The 20,055-nt window shown below is 37.6% G+C and overlaps 1 protein-coding gene and 1 non-coding gene across 2 annotated transcripts in view; both read left to right on the top strand.

Annotated features, from left to right (window-relative positions):
- Window positions 1-20,055, top strand: part of LOC130026575 (uncharacterized) — a 230,057-nt gene that overhangs the window by 16,380 nt on the left and 193,622 nt on the right. The gene's annotated exons all lie outside the window — the stretch shown is intronic.
- LOC130026706 (U6 spliceosomal RNA) lies at window positions 17,462-17,570 on the top strand. Its single transcript, XR_008792904.1, has one exon. It is a non-coding gene; the product is annotated as a U6 spliceosomal RNA (small nuclear RNA).

The following is a 20,055-nucleotide window of genomic DNA, read 5'->3' as shown; positions in this document are numbered from 1 at the left end:
ATGTTATCTCACACATAGAAACATAAAGAATTGGGAATTGTAAAATAAACATTTCTAGCAATAAGGAAGAAGGGTAGAAATGAAAAATTACATAAAATTAGGAAGATTTGTGGATATGATGTATATGTGGGTTATTGATCACAAAACAAGTTTTTCCTAATTGGAATGAGTTTGTCACAAGATGCTTAACATTTCTAAGGCATCACAAATAAAATCTGATCTTGCTGCCTTTTTTTGAGGGGGTTGAAGAGCTTGGACATGTTGTGGGCAGGACTACTAAAATAGAATTAAACTGCAGTATAACAAAGTTATAAAGTATCAACTGTTTTCCTCCAGGCTTTATTAATTTTCTCATGAAGTTTCCAGGCATATAAATGATTCATACAATTTTATTTTCTAAATCTTTTGAAGAATCGTGAATAGCTTGTATCCTACTAGATACAGATAAATTAACTTATGTATACAATAATGTTCTAGGACATTAGAATCTCATTGAGTATAAATTACTTGAGGTAAGGGCATTTGTAGCATCAGTAGATGCTCAGTTTATCTTTATGTTTTTTAACAGTACATGTTCTCTTGAATGTCTGTGACCTGTGTCTGCACTACCATTGAAAACATCCAGATGTTGATTTAGCTGTTTTAATAGTAATTGAATTTTAATATGGGCAATGTATTTTCTTCATTTAAGAATTATAAACCTGTCTTTTCCCTAATTTAATTTTCCCTAAATAATAAGAGTAATACTTTCTAATTAGTTAAAAACATCATTCTCTTATTTTTAAAGTGTTTTAATAGGGACATATTTCAATTTGTGTACTTACTTTTTTTTACTTCTAAGTTGTTCAAGCCTGGTATGATTGCCAGAGCTAAAGTTATTTTGATGATAGTACACTCATATGAACATTAACTAGGAAATAAATAGTTTTCATCAAGTTCAGAAATGAGAGCCTAATGAAACAGAAACCCCAAATAATTTGTTCTAAATTTTGTATGTATTATAACAATTTGGATATCTATGAACTTCAGGAGAGTCCTGATACTTTTGCATAAAACGCATTCAAATTGATTGATTGGCATAAAGTTTACAATTCATCAGCTATGAAAGTTTTGGAGCAAAACATTGAAGAACATGTTCAAAATAAGGATTTGTTAAATATTTTCAGATTTTAGTCTGAAAGTGATCCAGTTCCCTAGTATTGCAGTGGCAGCCTAAGCACTGCTTGGAGTGATCCCTGAGCACAGAGATAAGGATGAGACCTGAGCACCACCCAGTATTGTTTGATTCTCCCAAACCCCCACTTCTCCACCAAAGTATTATTTGGAAGAAAAACTGAGGTACAAGGATTAAAGGGCCTGTTTTGCATGAGGCTGACCTGGCACCACATGTCACTATGCACTGCCAAGAGTGGCCCACAAGCTCAGAGCCAGGAGTAGTCCCCAGACAATTCTGGGTGTGGCCCCAATGTGACCCCCCCCCCCCCCGCAAAAAAAAAAGAAAAAAAGAGAAAAATTTTAAGTTACATTTCATCAAAATAAAAGCCTCTGGAAAAGGATGAAAGATGAATTACAGTCTAGGAGAAAATATTGAGAAGCTATGTTTCTGATAAAGGATAATTAAGTAGAATAAATGAAGAACTCTCAAAACTCAGCAGTAAAATATAAACAAATGGTCCAATTAGAAAATGAGCAAAAGATATGAGAATGCATTTCTTCAAGTGTGTTATACAGATGGCCAAAATACACATGAAAATATGTTCAACATCATTAGCCATTAGGAATATGAAAATCTAAAACTCAATGAGATATTGGTATACAAGAATCAGAATGTTCAAAATAATGTGAAATTCTGGCAAGGAGGCAGAAAAACTGAATCACTGCTTTGCTGCTGGGAATGTAAAATACATTTAGCCATGCTGGAAGACAGTTTGTCATTTTCTTACACAACTAAGCATGTTTAATATGCCATCTAGAATTGAATTCTTGAGAATTTATAAAAAAAGAAGTAAAAACATATATTATACCAAAACCATTGCACAATGTTTATAGCAGATTTATTTATGATGGTCTAACTAGAAACAATTCTGTATTTTTCAGTTTGTGACTAGATTATGAAATCCATGTTGTAGAATGAACCTAATAAAAATGACATGTCATAAATCATATGTCACAAATTATATATATCTCTAGAGAAATGTGCTGAATAATGACAGTCAATTCCTAAATACAACATGCTGAATGGCTTTGATTTAATATGCATATATATATTTTTTGTTTTGTCTTATTTTGGGGTCTCACCTGGGAGTGCTTGGGCTTCTTATTTTCTCAGGGATGACTCCTAGTGGGGCTTAGGGGACCATATGGGATGCTGAAGATTGAACTTGGGTTTGACATATGCAAGGCAAGTGTCCTACCTGTGGTACTATTGCTCCATTCCCAGAAAAGCATAATTTTAAAATAATGTTCAAAAATATTTTTATACCTGTTTTAGTCTCATATAACTATGGCACTACATCTGGCACTCTCATGTCAGTGTTTGGTGATTTTGTTGATTAACAATATTTCCCAAATTTCAGTAATTTATTTTTGGGTATGATATCTAAGAATATTATTTTCATCTATAATTGGAGGTTTTAGGTACATTGTTATTTTTTTTTCAGTCCTATAGTTTTCGATATGCCAAACATAGTAACAACAAAGTCTCCAATGGAGACGTTACTGGGCCCGCTTGAGCAAATCGACGATCAACGGGAGGGCCTTTACCTTTACCTTTACCTATAGTTTTTCCCTGCTTTTCCAAATGATAATTTATTGTCATACATGTGCTAGTGCTGTTCTAGGGACTGGGACTATGAAAGTCAATAGCAGTCACTGTTTTAAAGCAGATGTCTGTCACAGATGATAATAGATACAAACCTGTATGGCTATGTTTGTTTATAATATGGACAAAATAAAATGGTTTTGAAAGGATTAGCATCTAATCTAAGATTGGAGAATTGGTCAAGGCTATCTTTAAGAGGAGTATGAAACCTGAAGATCAGTGAACTAGGCAGAAATGAGAAGAAAAGTCCAGGCAATGGGAACAAAGGAGGTGAATTAAGAAGAGGGGGGAGTATATGGCATCAGCTGGTTCAGAGTGTGAGGGTGGTTGGAGGTAGGCTAATGGTTGGAGGTAGGCGACCATACTGAGATTGAGTGGTAAGAGAGAGTAGAGATATGAACTAGATAAGGAAACCTAGAGAGTCCAAAGGAAAGACCAATTCAAATGTAGTCAGGACATCCAGGTCATGAAAGGGAAGTAAAGCTAGTGCTGAGCACCAAGTGAGAAGTGTATTGACACACTGGGATACTGAGATACAAAGAAAGAGTTATTAGAAAGGCATTGGATGGTTTCAAATATATTATTATATATGATTTTATTACCATACCTAGGATGTTGTGATTGTGACTAAAGTGTATTCCCATTCAAAGGATGAATGTAAAAAACGATCTCTAATATCATCCTCAATGTACTACAGAGCCCACAACTGCAAAGGGCACACAATTTGGCAAGACGAGCATGCACTGAAATTTCGTCCCCACTTGGTTCTGCCATCAGTATCTTTGTGTACAAATTGCAGAAACCTATGCCTGAGTGCAGTCAGATAAATGGATGTTTCTTAAAGTCTATGAACTTTTCTAGGTTTGTGTCATAGGAGGTACATAAAATCAGAGAAGCAGCAAATAGAAATATTTTGCTTCTGCTTAGCTGAATTGACACATTAATAATATGTAATATCTTTAGCATTCAGAGCAAAGACAACATTCTTGAACAGTTATGAGCTCAGTAACTTGTTACTCCTAGCAATGAAGAATGTCTAATAATTTATTAGAAAATGATTTTCCCTGCATATAAAAAGTTAGATGGTTTTGCATTATTTCTACTTTGAGATTAACATTTTGTATGTAGAAATTAAGCAATTTTAATAAAAGAATTTTGAGGGAATATAACACACAGAATTTCAAGATTTTTTTAGTTATTTAAAAATATTTTTCTATTGAATACTTTTAGGATGATAGGTCTATTATCATATTTCGCTGATATTTTTTATTGGCAACAGGATTTTTGCAGACTATAGAAATAGTCCTGAGCTGGAGCAATAGTACAGCTGGTAGGGTATTTGCCTTGCATGCAGCCAACCTGGGTTCGATTTCCAGCATCCCATATGGTCCCCTGAGCACCACCAGGAGTGATTCCTGAGTGCAAAGCCAGGAGTAATCCATGTGTACTGCCAGATGTGACCCAAAAAGCAAAAACAAACAAAAAAAGAAGAAATAGTCCTATACCAATGTGTGAATTAGTGGATGCAATTTGATAATTATAATCAATTAGCATTAATTAAAGAGAATTAAAATTATAAATATATTTGAGCACCTTGATCCTAGAGTTGGGAAAAGGTTGAAGAGCTCAGGCGACTTCATCACAGATAATATACTGGTAATTGGTCAGGAACAATTATAATTCCTTACCTAACAGATGCAGTAGAGTATTTTACTTTGGTATTACTTCTAATAAATATTATTTACCAGATGAAAAATATGCGAATAATAATATAATTTATCTCAAGATTAACAAAGTAAGTTAAAAGTGAACAGAAACGTTAAATTCATAGCTACCAAAAATGAAACAAAACACAAAACATCAAAAAGCTCTTTTTTGTGTGTGTGTTCATTGATCAGTTGATCACTTGACAACTCTTGACATCACTTGACAACTCATTGATTTGCTTGAGTGGGCACTAGTAATATCTTCATTCATCCCGTCACATGCTAGTGTAGCCCAATGGTGTCTGCTAACTCCAGGAACACAAAGAGCCTCAAACTGATCAATCAGGGTCTTGACAAAGAAGTCTGACCATCTTGTAGGTGGGCAGCAATGCTGTCTTTTGATGTCTCATGGAATCCAGTCAGTAATGGCTCTAGTCCAGCAGTTGTTTCCAAATTTCATTACGTGTCCAGCCCATCTGATTTTCAACCCTTTGGCAAATGAGACAGTACCCCTGATTCTCGAAGAGATGTGCCCGGAGCCAGAGGTTCTTCATCCTCTTAGCTATTTCTTTGACACTCTTGAAGGCATTCCAAGCTGCTCTCTTCCTCCTGTGCAACTCAGGTGCCAGATTATTCTGTCATGTTGAGTTCTCAACCTAGGTACACATAACTGTTGCATTCAGAGATGTCCGTTCCATTGAGAGTGAATGGAATGTCAGAGATGATTCTGTTTCTCATAAACATTGTCTTCATGAGATTCAGCTACAGTCTGACCTTTCCACACTCAGAGTTGAAATTGGCCAGCATTTGTGTTGCTTGGCCAATGTTTGGTGTTATGAGAATGATGTCAACAGTGAAGCAGAGGTGCTGTAGTTGCCGACCATCATCTTCACTCGCATTCCTTCCCATTCCATTCATCACATGACATTCTCGAGGGTGGCACTGAAGAGTTCCGGTGAAATGGTATCACCCTGCTGAACCCCTCTCTTGACGTCAATGATCACTTCCTTGTAGAATGGTGAGATCCTGGTAGTGAATCTGTAATACAGCTGCCAGCAGTTTCTATCTTCATTGTCTACTCACCAACATCCAATTACGATGAAGAAGAAATTGATTATATACACCTGTCTATATGGAGCTGGAGAAGTTCTATAACGAAGACCATACCTTCTCCAAGATCATTGTTGGTGATTTTAATGCCAAGATAGGCCCGAGAAGATCAGCTGAAGAACTCCACATTGGGAACCATGACCTAGAATGGAATGAACAGGGTGAGAGATTTTCTGAGTTCATCATGTCGACCAAGATCATCCATGGTAACTCACAGTTCCAGAAGGCAGAATCTAAACGTTGGACATGGGAGTCTCCCGGTGGACGGTTCCACAATGAAATTGACCACATCATATTCAATCGACAGTTACGCCTGGTGGATGTTGCTGTTGTCCCAAAATTCCAAACGGATTGGAATCTCCTCCATGCAAAATTCTACATCATGGAGCAGGGAGAAAGGACTGCAAAGTTTAAGAAGAGAACTCCCAGAACAACCACCAACTAGGAGCTCTTTGGCACTATTGTAGCAACATGGGAAGATGCCGTCCTTGACAACATTGATGAAGAATATGACCGACTGGTTCAGCAATTCCATGATTGTGCAAAGAATGTCGAGAGATAGATAGCCACAAAAATACACCTGTCTTCGAAAACTCTCGAGCTCATTCACCAACGTGGCTTGGCAAAAGCCGCAGGCAACCGCAAGTGAACGTCGGAGCTTGCAAAGCAGTGTAGAGAAGAGATAAAGGAAGACCTCAAAGAGAGAAGAGCAACAGTGCTGGCAGATGCTTTAGAAGCTGGGAAAAGCATTTGCAATGCCCACTTGTCCTTCCCAATTGTAAGACCAAGGTGACTGCCCTCCGATGTCCTGATGGATATACCACATCTTTCAAAGGGCAATGGATAAGATTATCCATGACTTCTACTCAAATCTCTTCCATAGCCAGATCCCTGTACCCACTGAATTCCTGATGGAGCGAGTGCAAAAGATCAAGTATGACATCTTTGGTCTGACTGAGATGAGAAGGAATCCACCACATCACATCATATTCGACACTGGAGAAGAACTGTTCCTCAGAACATGTTATGACCATTTCAGCAGAATCAAAGGACTTCTTTAAATCAATCAATGTTAGACAGAGTGGCATCTTGAACTCCCGAGAAACCTCAATGAGCTTGGTTACCATGTGGAAAAGGTCGACTGTGCTGAATCCTTTTTGGAACCTGGCTTGCTTGCATGGTTGTTCATCTAGTGTTCTGCCAGTCCTATTCAGGATGACTCGAGTGAACAGCTTGTAGATGACAGACAAGAGGCAGATTAGGCGATGGTTGCCAATGTTGTGGATGTCTCCCTTCTTGTACGGTAGAACGGTCCTGCTGGTTTTCCATTGGGATAGAACCTTACATTCAGACAGGTAGCATGTGAAGAGCCGAACCAGTTATTGATGAGTACTGACTGCAGATTCTTTAGGTGTTGGAGTCTGACCTCTGGGCCGGGTGCTGTTCGCTTCTTTACCAATGAAATGGTGTGTTAGATTTCGGAAGGGAATGGGAATGACCTATCCATCCTGTGTAGAATATGTTGGAAGCAGTTGATCCCTGGCATACTATACGGTCCATTGAGCCCATTAGGTGTAATCCCTGAGCACAGTGCCAGGAGTAAGTACTAAGCATTGCTGGACATGGCCACAAAATAAAAAAAATAGTAATAATAAAGGAAAAAGAAAGGTTTGTCATGACTGATACATTGTAGCAAAAAGGGCAATATTTCATCTTAGTTTATTTGCAGTCATGTAGCATATCTCCATTATGTTCATATTCTTCATGCTCTTTATATATTCCTTTTATTGCTTATCATTTGCTTACTTCTGGAGTTTAACTATTATAAATAGTTTGTTGATAATATATGAGCATATTTTTTTTGAAATTAGTGTTTATATATTTTGTTGACCTAGGCTTGAAATTACTGGATCACATGGTATTTTCTTTAAAAAATAATTCCATTCTGTTATCTATATTTAATACATTTTAAATTAACTTTTGTGCATAGTGTCTATGAAAAAGTGGTTCAGTTTTTCTTTTTGGCATGTAGCTCCAAGTTTTGCATCACTGAACACAAGACTGTGTCCATTTTATAATCCTTTACTTTGTCAAACTGGCTGTTTATGTATCTGTGGATTTATTTCTGTTCTGTCAAATTATATTCCAAAGCTCTGTCTTTATTCTAATACCACATTGTTTTGATTATTATAGCCTTTATACTACAGTTTTAAAAACTCAGTGATTAGAAATTCTTAATCCGTGCATCTTGCTTTCAGATTTTTCTCATCTAAAATAAGGTTATAAAGATACTACATTTAAATGTATTTAGAATGCTATATAAATATAAATGCTACATACTTATTTTAGGAACTGTGGTAGTATTTCTCTTCTACTTTTTCATGGAGTGTCTTGCTTCAATTCTATTAGATATTTTAACTGATGCTAGACTGTAGAGAATATGATATGAATGTCTTCAAAAGCAAAAAAAAGTGTGTTATCTATTTCTAACCATGGATTAATGATTCTTGTGCATTTGATGTTTAAAATGATTTTAGTAATTATTTATAATTATTTTTCCCAAATTGACAATAAATAATATTATTTTTCCTTGTAGTAGGGATATATGGGTCAAGTAACCTCAATTTCATCCACAAGACTGCATGACTCCACTCCCAGAATCACTATTGGGGTATAATGCCCCTGGCCCCAGAGAAATCCTGAGTGCATTGCAGTACCAACCAAGCAGCAGTACCAACACAAAGCACAGGATCTTCAGTTCTCCACTATCAGAAAAGCATTACTTGGAGTGGCTTTGCTCTGAAACCTGCTAGCTGTGGTCTCTAAAAAAAAAAAAAAAAAGCATAAAACCCTACGCTTTATTATAGAGGTCATAGAACAGATTCTCTTTGATGTTTGCAAATCTTCAGTTCTTCATACTTTCACCCAATAAACTATTATTAGTAGCACCAGAAATAGCTTTATCCTGTATATATTTTAATAACTGAAAACCTGGGCAAAAGAAATAGTACAATGGGTAAAGCACTTGTCTTAATATGACCAACCTGGGTTTGATCCCTGACATTTTCACTGTAGAGCCAGGAGCAAACCATGTGTCTACCAACCCCCAAATAAGAAAATGAATACTATTTGGATGTTATTCAAATATATATTCAAATATATATGTAAATATAATATAAATTCTAAGCAAGCTATTTTGATATTATATTGACCATGCTTGCTCAACAAAAAAACTTGTTTTTATTGTTGTACTTAGATTGTATGAACTTAACATAAATTTGCCCATTAAATACTTTGACTTTTACTAAGATTTTATAAATACCTTCTATTTATTTTGTTCATATGAACTAAAAAGAAGTAATTTGGAATAAATGAGTTTTGAAAGTTACATTGAATTTGTTTTAAATATATATGTTAGCTTTTTAGAATTTACCCATCTTAATGATTTGGATCTATTTAATGCCATGCTATAAAATAGAAATGGGTACAAATAATTAGTTTACTGAAATTTTATTATAATTAGATTTTTCAGCAATTTATAGTAATTACTAACAGTTAAAATATGTTTAATTATTACTACAATATATTTTGTTCACTTTATTCTAGTTAGATTGGCCATCTGTCTGATGATTTTTTAATCTGTTGCTTGTGGTAACAATTGCTAAATTATAACTTAACACTGACATTTGTTGAACAAAGCAAAGGGTTATTAAAAATTGAATTTTTGTGAACATTCAAATTATGAAGTTTATGTTAAAACTAATGAGGTTTAAATCCTTTTTAAGGTTCAAATTATTGTCCTCTATATTCAGACTATAGTATATTACATTTACATATTCAGAGATATACATAAACTAAAATGTGATATATTTATTTTTATAGACACTAGACTTTTATTTTGTAATTTCAGTAGCATTTGATAAGATATAAAGTTATATTTCAATCTGTCATTTAATGTATTACTGTTATAAAAAATACAAGGAGAGCAGTTGTGTTTCATATTTTTAATTTTGAGTTCTGGATACTCCTATGTGCTGGATGAGATGAAGATTGGATTAACTGATAACAGTGAATTAATCAAGTAATTGAATCTACATAGCTCTTAAAAAAACAAGACCTGTATTTATTTTTAGTTCACACCATTCCTCAGGGTTCTTGTGCACAATAATTCTTGAGCCACTAGGATCCTCTCAGTGTTACTTAGGGGACCACAGTGCTGGAGAATGAATTTAGGATGAAATCCATCACAGCATAGGCACTATAATTTAAAATTTTCTCCAAGCCCTATATAGTAGTCTGATAGAACAAAGAGTCTAGTTTTTTTTATTGTAGTTATCATAAATGTTAAAAGGTAAAATCCTCCCTTCCTCCCTCTCTCCCTCCCTCACTCCCTCCTTCCCTTCCTACTTTCCTTCCTTCCTTCTTCACCCAGCAGTGCTCAGGGCTTATGCCTATCTCTGAATTCAGGGGTCACTCCTGGTGGGGTTTGGGAAGCTACATATGGAGTCCAGGATCAAAACTGAGTCAGCAGCCTCCAAGGCCAATGACCTATCCTTCTACTATCATTCTGGCAATGTTCTTGCTTTCTGAAAAGATTCAATGCAAAAAAGAATGATCTTAATTGGAACATGATTTACAATTTTCTTTGGTCAATTCCCTAGTATGTGTAGTATGCCTATGCATTCATTTAAAATACGCAGTTAAAAATGCTTTGTATGGTTAGTCTGTGGTACAGTCAGAGGATTATTGGACCTGGATGCAGAAAATCTAGACCCAAACTTCAGTTCTGCTTCTTTGTAATCTTTTTAAGTTGGTGCAAGGATCTAAACCTTTTGAAACTTTGGAGAGGTATAATCACTGGTCTTCCTGTAACTGAAATTTGTATGTCTATATCAAAACTAAGTGAGAGAGAGGGAAATGCCCTGCCACAGAGGCAGGGTGGGATAGGGGCTGGGGGGGAGGGGATGCTGGGATCCGAGGTGGTGGGAAATGCGCACTGGTGGAGGGATGGGTGTTTGATCATTGTATAATCGAAACCCAAGCACAAAAATGTGTAAGTCTACAACTGTACCTCATGGTGCCTCACTATTAAAAAAAAAAAAACTAAGTGAGAGAGTCCATGTGAAAACTTTAAAACTTGTAAATTTTTTTAAACTTTAAAACTTGTAAATTTTTTTAAAGCTTTAAAAAGCAATTCTATCATAATTGTCATGCATGAATAACTGTATAATTTTTGTCTTCCTGAGACAGCAAATATTGTGCTGTGTGACTTACCTTATTTGATTCTTTAAGCAGCTAAACTCATAGACTGTAGCACTGTAGCACTGTCCTCCCTTTGTTCATTGATCTGCTCCAGCAGGCATCAGTAACGCCTCAGCATTGTGAGACTTGTTGCTGTTTTTTGGCATATTGAGTACGCCACGAGGAGCTTGCCAGACTCTGTCGTGCGGGTGGGATACTCTCAGTAGCTTGTCGGGGTTCTCCTAGAGGGATAGAGGAATCGAACCCTGTCAGCCATGTGCAAGGCAAACACACCCTACCTGCTGTGCTATTGCTCGAGCCCATACTAGTAGACATTGTTAGTAAACCTATACATGAGAAAATTGATATTGCCCAGAAATGATAAGAACCAAGATGTATTTTTTCTTTTTAAACCATGCTTTAGCACATGATTGACCTTGTTGTTTATACTATGATTCATATCAAATTTTAACCTTACTAATTATCATGACATGTTTTGGTGTTAGTGAAGTTCACTTTGTTTTTTGGGGCTCATAATATACTTAGGGTTTACTCCTGGATCTGTGCTCAGGGATCACTTCTGATGGTGTTCAGGGAACCATAAATGGTATCATGGGTAGAACCCAAGTTGGCACATGCAAGGCAGTTGTCTTACCCACTGTACTGTCTCTCCATCCCTAGTTCTTTTCAGTCACTTAAGAAGAATTATTTTGATGGCTGGTTATCTAGAATGCAATTTTTGGCAGGGTCAGGGGTGAAGAGGAAACTTTATTTTACTTTGTATGTTAGTTGCAGATATTTAATTTTGGCAAAGATCATAGTACATTTGAAAATCAATGATTTTATAACTTTATTCTAAATATGAACCCCTAACTACTTCATTATATATGTAGGTTCCTTTATGGTTTACTTAAAATAATAAAATGTAAGATCTATATACTTAGCTTTCTAGTTTCTGTGTGTATATGACAAATTAAAGCATTATTCAATGAATTATAAACTTGGAGAAAAACAGATTCATATTTTTACAGCCCAGTAGTCATTTAAATTGAATTTCTAAAATGAAAATAATTGATTCTAAATTATTGTTAATTTTGTTTATCAAAATTAATATTGATAATAGCCAATAATTTGACTATTATCAAATAGTCAAAATTACCCATATAAAGCAAGTCATATAGTTCAAAAGTATCTTTTTCAATTACGAAACATGGAACATGAAAAGCAAAGTCATATGGGAAGCTATTGGCAGTAATTGCCTTTGATTAGGATTAGAATGTGTCCTGAATGTTAGAGCATATGCTTCTCATTCTTTAGATCTTGGGTTTGAGCCCTGGCACCACATGGACTCCCTAGCATTGCTGCATGTGGCTTTGATGGTCCTTTAGCTGGGTTTGACTATCACTGAGAGTGGCACCCACACTAGTAAAATTACACAAAATTTAAAAAGTAGATAAACTGTCCCTAGGAGTTTTATGACATTTATTTAGCCTTAAGAATTCCACACAGCCTTTTGGGATTACTTTCAATAAAATCAAAGATAGATATGTAGCATCTGTGTATTGCATTTTGAGTGTGTTTTGAAGATACACTTTGATTTTGTGATATTTACAAATGCTACACATTGTTATTTATTTTGGAATCATGAGACAGCAAGATGATGAATAATAAATGCTGGCATTGAAATGACTGAAGTTTCTCCAATTCATATTATTTTTAAGTGACCATTTATAAAGTTTTGAGTATTCTGCTTTACCTACTTCAGTTGTTCAAATGAAAAGGAATGGAAAGATATATATATATATATATATATATATATATATATACACAATATATAATGGTATATATATATATATATACCATTATCAAAGCATAAATTTATTTTTCTTCTAAATTTTCATGAACGTTGTATGTGTGTGCTCTTAGCAGCTTATTATTTCACTTATTTAAGCATTAATTTTTTCTTCCTAATCTCCTGGGGTTATTTTGATTTTAATCTAAATATTACATTTAGAGCATGTAATGTACAAACAACAGTACTTGGCATGTAGTAGGCATATTTGCTCATTGAATGCAGAAATTGCCCCAGTTTTTCATTTTTCAGTGTGGCTTTGTAATCCTTCCCATCAAGAGGTAGAATCTGTCTCCCACTATTTGAGATTTCTTTTGTTCTATAGATTATTTTTCAGAAAGATGCCATTTTTGCATCATTTTTATTGAAAATACTTAAGGCCTAGCATATGTAATTTTCTGTTGCCACCAGCAAACTTTCTGGAACTATCACTTATCACTTATCACTTAATCCCCGTTATTCATCGATTTATTCGAGCGGGTGCCAGTAACGTCTCCATTCATCCCGGTTGCGTGCTAGCGTAGCCCAATGGTATCTGTTCGTTTTAGGAACATGTAGAGCCTCAAACCGATCATTTAGGGTTTTGACGAAGAAGTCTGACCATCTTATAGGTGGGCGTCCACGTGATCTTTTGATGTCTCGTGGAATCCAATCAGTAATGGCTCTAGTCCAGCAGTTGTCTGTAAACCTCATTACATGTCCAGCCCATCTGATTTTTGATGTCTTGGCAAATGAGACAGCGTCCCTGATTCTGGAGCGTTGACGAAGATCAGAACTCCGGATTCTATCTCTCATTTCAGTGAATCGTGATATTCCAAGCATAGTTCTTTCGATTCCTCTTTGAGAGACCCGAATAGTGTTCTCAACCTGTTTTCATAGGGTCCAGGTCTCTGAGGCATATGTTAATGCAGGAAGAATAGTGGAATCAAAGAGATGTGCTCGTAGCTGGAGGTTCTTTGTCCTTTTAGTTATTTCTTCAATGCTCTTGAAGGCATTCCAAGCCGCTCTCTTCCTCCTGCGCAACTCAGGTGCCAGGTCATTCATCATGTTGATTTCTCGACCTAGGTATATATAACTGTTGCATTCGGAGATGGTGGTTCCGTTGAGAGCGAATGGAGCGTCAGGAACAAGGCTGTTTCTCATAAACATTGTCTTTGCAAGATTCAGCTGTAGTCCGACCTTTCCACATTCACGGTCAAAGTCGTTCAGCATTTGTGCCGCTTGGTTGATGTTTGGTGTTATTAGAACGATGTCATCAGCAAAGCGGAGGTGGTGTAGTTGCCGACCATCTATCTTCACTCCCATGTTTTCCCATTCCAGCCGTCGCATGATGTTCTCGAGGGTGGCACTGAAGAGTTTTGGTGAAATGGTATCACCCTGCCGAACCCCTCTCTTGATATGGATGATTACTTCTTTGTAGAAAGGTGAGATCTTGGTAGTGAATCCGCAATAGAGCTCACGAAGGATCCTGATGTATTGAGTTTGTACGCCCTGATTGGCTAGGGCTTCTATGACCGCTTCCGTCTCAACAGAATCAAAGGCCTTCTTTAATTCAATGAACGTTAGACAGAGTGGCATCTTGAACTCCTGAGATACCTCAATGAGCTTGCTTACTGTGTGAATATGGTCGATGGTACTGAATCCTTTTCGGAATCCAGCTTGTTCACATGGTTGTCCTTCATCTAGTGTTCTGCTAATCCTATTCAGGATGACTCGAGTGAATAGTTTGTAAATGACAGACAATAGGCAGATTGGGCGATAGTTGCCAATGTCGTGGATGTCTCCTTTCTTGTATAGTAGTACAGTCTTGCTGGTTTTCCATTGGGATGGAACCTTGCATTCAGACAGGTAGCATGTGAAGAGTCGAGCCAATGTATTGATGAGTACTGATGGTAAGTTCTTCAGGTGTTCAGGTCTGATCTTGTCTGGGCCAGATGCTCTTTGTTTCTTTACCGACGAGATGGCATGTTGGATTTCGGAAGGGAGAACATTGGGAATGACATATCCATCATGTGGTATGTGGTATGTGGGCAAGTGGATGTGGCTATTAAAGAGATCTGAGTAGAAGTCATGAATAATTTTCTCCATTGCCCTTCTGGAAGATGTGATAGATTCATCATGATGTCGGAGGGCAGTCATCTTGGTTTTGTAGTTGGTGAAGGACAGGCGGGCATTACGAATGTTTTTCCCAGCTTCTGCTGCATCTACCAGTACTGCTGCTCTCCTGTTTTTGAGGTCATCCTTGATGGCTTCTCTGCACTGTTTTGCCAGTTCGGACGTTTGTTTGTGGTTGCCTGAGGCACGTGCCATGCCACGTTGGCGAATAAGTTCAAGAGTGTTCGAAGAAAGACGGTTTTTTGTGGTTATCTCTCTCTTGGCATTCCTTGCACAATCATGGAGGTGCTGAATCATTCGATCGTATTCCTCATCAATGTTGTCAATGACGGCATCTTCCCATGTTGCCGCAACAGAGCCAAAGAGTTCCCAGTTAGTGTTTGTTCTGGGAGTCCTCTTCTTAAACCTTGCATTCTTTTCTCCTCGTTCTGTGAGGTAGAATTTTGCACGAAGAAGACGGTGGTCTGATCCCGTTTGGAATTTTGGGACAACAGCAACATCGGTTAGGCAAAACCGCCGATTGAATATGATGTGGTCTATTTCATTGTGGAACCGTCCATCGGGAGACTCCCATGTCCAACGTTTAGATTCAGCCTTTTGGAATTGTGAGTTACCATGGAAGGTTTTGGTTGACATGTTGAACTCAGACAATCTGTCACCCTGTTCATTCCATTCCAGGCCATGGGTTCCGATGTGGAGTTTATCGACTGATCTTCTTGGTCCTATCTTGGCATTAAAATCACCGACAATGATCTTGTAGAAGGTGTGATCTTTATAGAATTTCTCCAGCTCCATGTAGAATTTCTCAGTTTCTCTTTCACCATAACTGGATGTTGGTGCATAGACAACAAAGATAGAAACTGCCGGTAGTGAGCCACATTTATTCAAGTGTAATCGTCCGATTCGGGTTGTTAGGCATTCAAATGAATCAATGCTCGTGACTAAGTTTGTGTTGACAAGGATACCGACACCACCGACGCCTCTTTTATCACATGTTCCAAGGAACAGTTCTTCTCCAGTGTCGAAAACAGCATGATGGAATTGATGTCTTCTCGTTTCGGTCAGACCAATGATGTCGTACTTGATCTTTCGTGCTTGTACCATAAGGTCTTCAATGGATGCAGCAGATGCCAGGGTCCGAGCATTAAAAGTACAGACAATCATTTTTGTTTTTCTGCGTTTTGGTAGCCTATGTCTGCCTTGGTGTTTTATCAGCCTCTCCTTCCATATCCTTCTCGACTCTGCATATTCACTGTTAGGGAAATGAGATCCATTTATTACTGGATTTGGCATATCAATTTGGTCTATTTGGCATAGACCACGGATAGCTTGCCAGGCTCTGCCATGCGGGTTGGATATTTAAGGATATTTAAGGTACCCTGAAAATTTAGAGAAAACTAAATAAATAGTCACGCGGCCTGAGGCGCGGGAGCTTGTTGTGATAATCTCTGGATCCTGGCCTTTGTTGGGGTTACACGGCAGTTGGAGGGTGTAACTGTCTAGCTACTGACAGGTCCAGTCCCAAACCGTGCAGGCTTGGAGATCTCAGCCCCGGGTCCCACACACCTGGGCTCCTCTGCCAGTTCTGTTATGTCTGAGGCTTATCCAAGTGTGTGGAGAGTGGCCCCAGTAAGGCCTTGGTTGGGGCCTGCAGGTCTTCAGCTATGGGGCCCTGGCGAGGATAGTCAGACACAGGGTAGGAGACTCTGCCTTGTGCTCTCCCGGGAGCTTGTTGTGATAATCTCTGGATCCTGGCCTTTGTTGGGGTTACACGGCAGTTGGAGGGTGTAACTGTCTAGCTACTGACAGGTCCAGTCCCAAACCGTGCAGGCTTGGAGATCTCAGCCCCGGGTCCCACTGGAACTATGCAAGAGGAAAATGTGGCCCTGTATGAAAAAGCACCTAGTCATAGGCTAATCAGCACAGTCCACATTCATGAGACATTTGAGTGAGTCCAACTGAGATCATGTCAGCTGGGCTCTGGTCAATGGGACTTCTCTACTAATCCTTTAAAACCTATTGAGTCACTAAAATATAAATCAGTTCTTGTTTACTCAGTCATAGATTGTTTTGTAACCTAGCAAGCACTAACTGATAATATACACAAAAATGATAGTTATTTCCTGGGTGATTATGATTTCTATATGTATAATAAGGTTCATGACAAACTACTAAAATTTGGCACAATTTATTTTGATTTGCAGGACTTTATCTTTTTTCAACTTTATTAAGCACTATCCATAAAGCAAAATGAAATGAAACAAAGCAAAACAAAATGAAGAAGCACTGGAGAAATCCATACTCTGTCCAAGTATTTAAAACATAAATGCTGCCTATAGACCGAGGGCACTCAATTGCCACTCAATGCCTCTTTTGAAAACCACAGCACCTCAAAGGAGAGAGAGAACAAAAGGGAATGCCCTGCCACAGAGGCAGGGTGGGACGTGGGGGGGGGGGATGAGGGGTGGGGGGGGTACTGGGATCCGTGGTCGTGGATAATGGGCACTGGTGGAGGGATGGGTACTTGATCATCGTATAATTGAAACCCAAGCACAAAAATTTCTAAGTCTACAACTGTACCTCAGGGTGTTTCACTAATAAAAATTAAAAAAAAATGCTGCTCGCTTTGGCAGCACATATTACTAAAATTGGAATGATACAGAGAAGATTAGCATGGCCCTTGCGCAAGGATGATAAAACATAAATGTATGTGGTTTAACGTCATGGATAATAAATCCAGCCACCTAATTCCTTTCAAGGAGACATTTGTTCTGAGATTGTCTCTGCTATAGTTATCAACTTGAATAATGATGCCAAGAAGCAGAATCAACCTCCACTCCACTGTGTCCTTCCCTGCCCCAAATCGAACCACATTTAATATGCCTTAAAACATACCTGCGTGGCAGCTTCAGTAAAGATATTAACCAAAACTTTTAACAAGACCTTGACAACACATTAGAGAAATGCTGTTTAATATACATATTGCACTGCCCTATAGCACTGTCCTCCCGTTGTTCATCGATTTGCTCGAGCGGGCACCAGTAATATCTCACAACAAATTGTGAGACTTGTTGTTACTGTTTTTGGTATATTGAATACGACATGGGTAGCTTGCCTGGTTCTGCCATGTGGGCGAGATACTCTTGGTAGCTTGCTGGGATCTCCGATAGGGTATTGAGGAATCAAACCCCGGTCTGCCGCTTGCAAGGCAAACCCCCTACCCACTGTGCTATCACTCCAGCCCCAATATACATATATTTAGAAAAAAAATCAGAACATAAATGTGTGTTTCTTCCCCCACCCCCTTTTCTTGGTAGTATATTATTCATGGTTATGGTCCTCCCGTTGTTCATCCATTTGCTCAAGCGGGCCCAGTGACATCTCCATTGTGAGACTTGTTGTTACTGTGTTTGGCATATGGAATACGTCACGGGTAGCTTGCCAGCCACGGGTAGCTTGCCAGGCTCTGCCGTGCGGGCGAGATACTCTCAGTAGCTTGCCAGGCTCTCCAAGAGGGAGGGGTGGAGGAATCGAACTCGGGTTGTCCATATTGACTGCGTGCAAGGCAAGTGCCCTACCACTCTGCTATCGCTCCAGCCCAGTATCTTATTATTTAATTAAAAATGTATTAATTGATAAATGTATTAATTGATAATATGTGGTTTATAAAATGGTTAATAATATTTTCGCATGCACATAATTCCAACATCACATCTATCACCAGTGTACACTGGTGTGTCTTCTTTTATTACTATGAACATTTTACAAGTTGTAATGAGAGTTGGTTAGCATTTCACAACTGCAGAAAATATTTTCGCTCTCTTCAACACAGAATAGAGTTGATATATTAAACCTGTTTTGTTAAAATTCAGCATCTAAACTTGTTTCTCACTGAAAAACACGTGAGTAGAGATATTTACATTTGAAGGCATTTTTTTTTTCTTTTGGTCAAAGTGCCTTCTCTATCCTTGTTACCTGCACTGTGGTAATATTTTAAAGAACGTGCACTTTCACTGCAATCTTCTTATTAAATTAGCTTTATTTTCATGAAGCTGAGAAGTTTAAAAGCACTCAAGATGTTAAATATCATTTAAATATCATATGAAGTGCTTCTTAAGTGATAACATTTGTAGGTAGTGGAAAGAAATGAAACAGATAGGTAGTGTGATGGGAAGATGGAGGGAGCAACTTAAAAGCAGGCTTAGATTTTTTGAGGGTTGTTTTTTCAGGATGACACATATATGCTCTCTATTGACATCAGGAACTTTTCCAGAGTAGAGCATGAACTAATGGCTTAAGTAGCAACAGAAAGTACTGGGATACATAAGTTGTTCATTTAATGTGAAGTAGCAAATACTTATTAAGCATCAACTATGTAAGACCCTTTTCTGAGGACTCAAAGTAGAGGATAAAAAAATGTGCAAACTAGACAAAGAGGCTTTTGTACACATTTGGTAAATATCCCTGCTCACCTAGAGAAAGATCTGTAAGTTCTACTTTGTGACTACTTCTGGCCTTCTTCTCCTTTATGGAGTTACAAAATGAAGATTCTGCAAATGATGTTACAAGTATTATTGCCTAAATGAGACTGCTCAGCTGAGGCTACAGGTTGTCACAAGCCACAGCCTCAGTTCTTCATGGAGAGCTGAAGATTTTTCATTAACTTTCTCATTCACTGGAAGATTTTCTTGGTTATTACCTTATTCAAATAGGGATTCTTGTTCCTAGGCTACAGAAATTCATTTCTTGATTATGTTTTTCTTAGTTTCTATTGAAAACTGACCTTGCTGAACTGACTCCTAGGTTATTTGTCGAATCACGTTTCAAAATTCCATGCATCTTCTTTCTGCTAATATAGACATAATTGTCCTTCTATACTTATTTGCATATCCTGGGTGTTGCTTTTTATTAATTAAAATGTGAACAGCTCTAGTTTTATATATAAGTATGCTTGGCGGGCCTGTAATTTTGGTGGCTTTTTTTCCTGTATAATTTATTCCCTTAAAAGAAACACTTAAAAGTAGAAAATTTTATTCCTTTATGGGGAAAATATTCAATTCCATAGTTTTATTTTTTAATGGCCCTTCATAGTTGTATATTCAGATCCATACACTAGATCATGAGAGGGTAGGGAAATGGTGAGTATAGATTTCTTTACTAACAGATAGGATGATTAAACTGAAGGGATTCAATCTGTAGACCCATGTTTG

This window comes from Sorex fumeus, unplaced genomic scaffold, assembly GCF_029834395.1.
Source record: "Sorex fumeus unplaced genomic scaffold, SorFum_2.1 ptg000034l, whole genome shotgun sequence".
NCBI classification, from domain to species: Eukaryota; Metazoa; Chordata; class Mammalia; order Eulipotyphla; family Soricidae; genus Sorex; species Sorex fumeus.
This window is presented reverse-complemented; position numbering and strand designations above follow the sequence as displayed.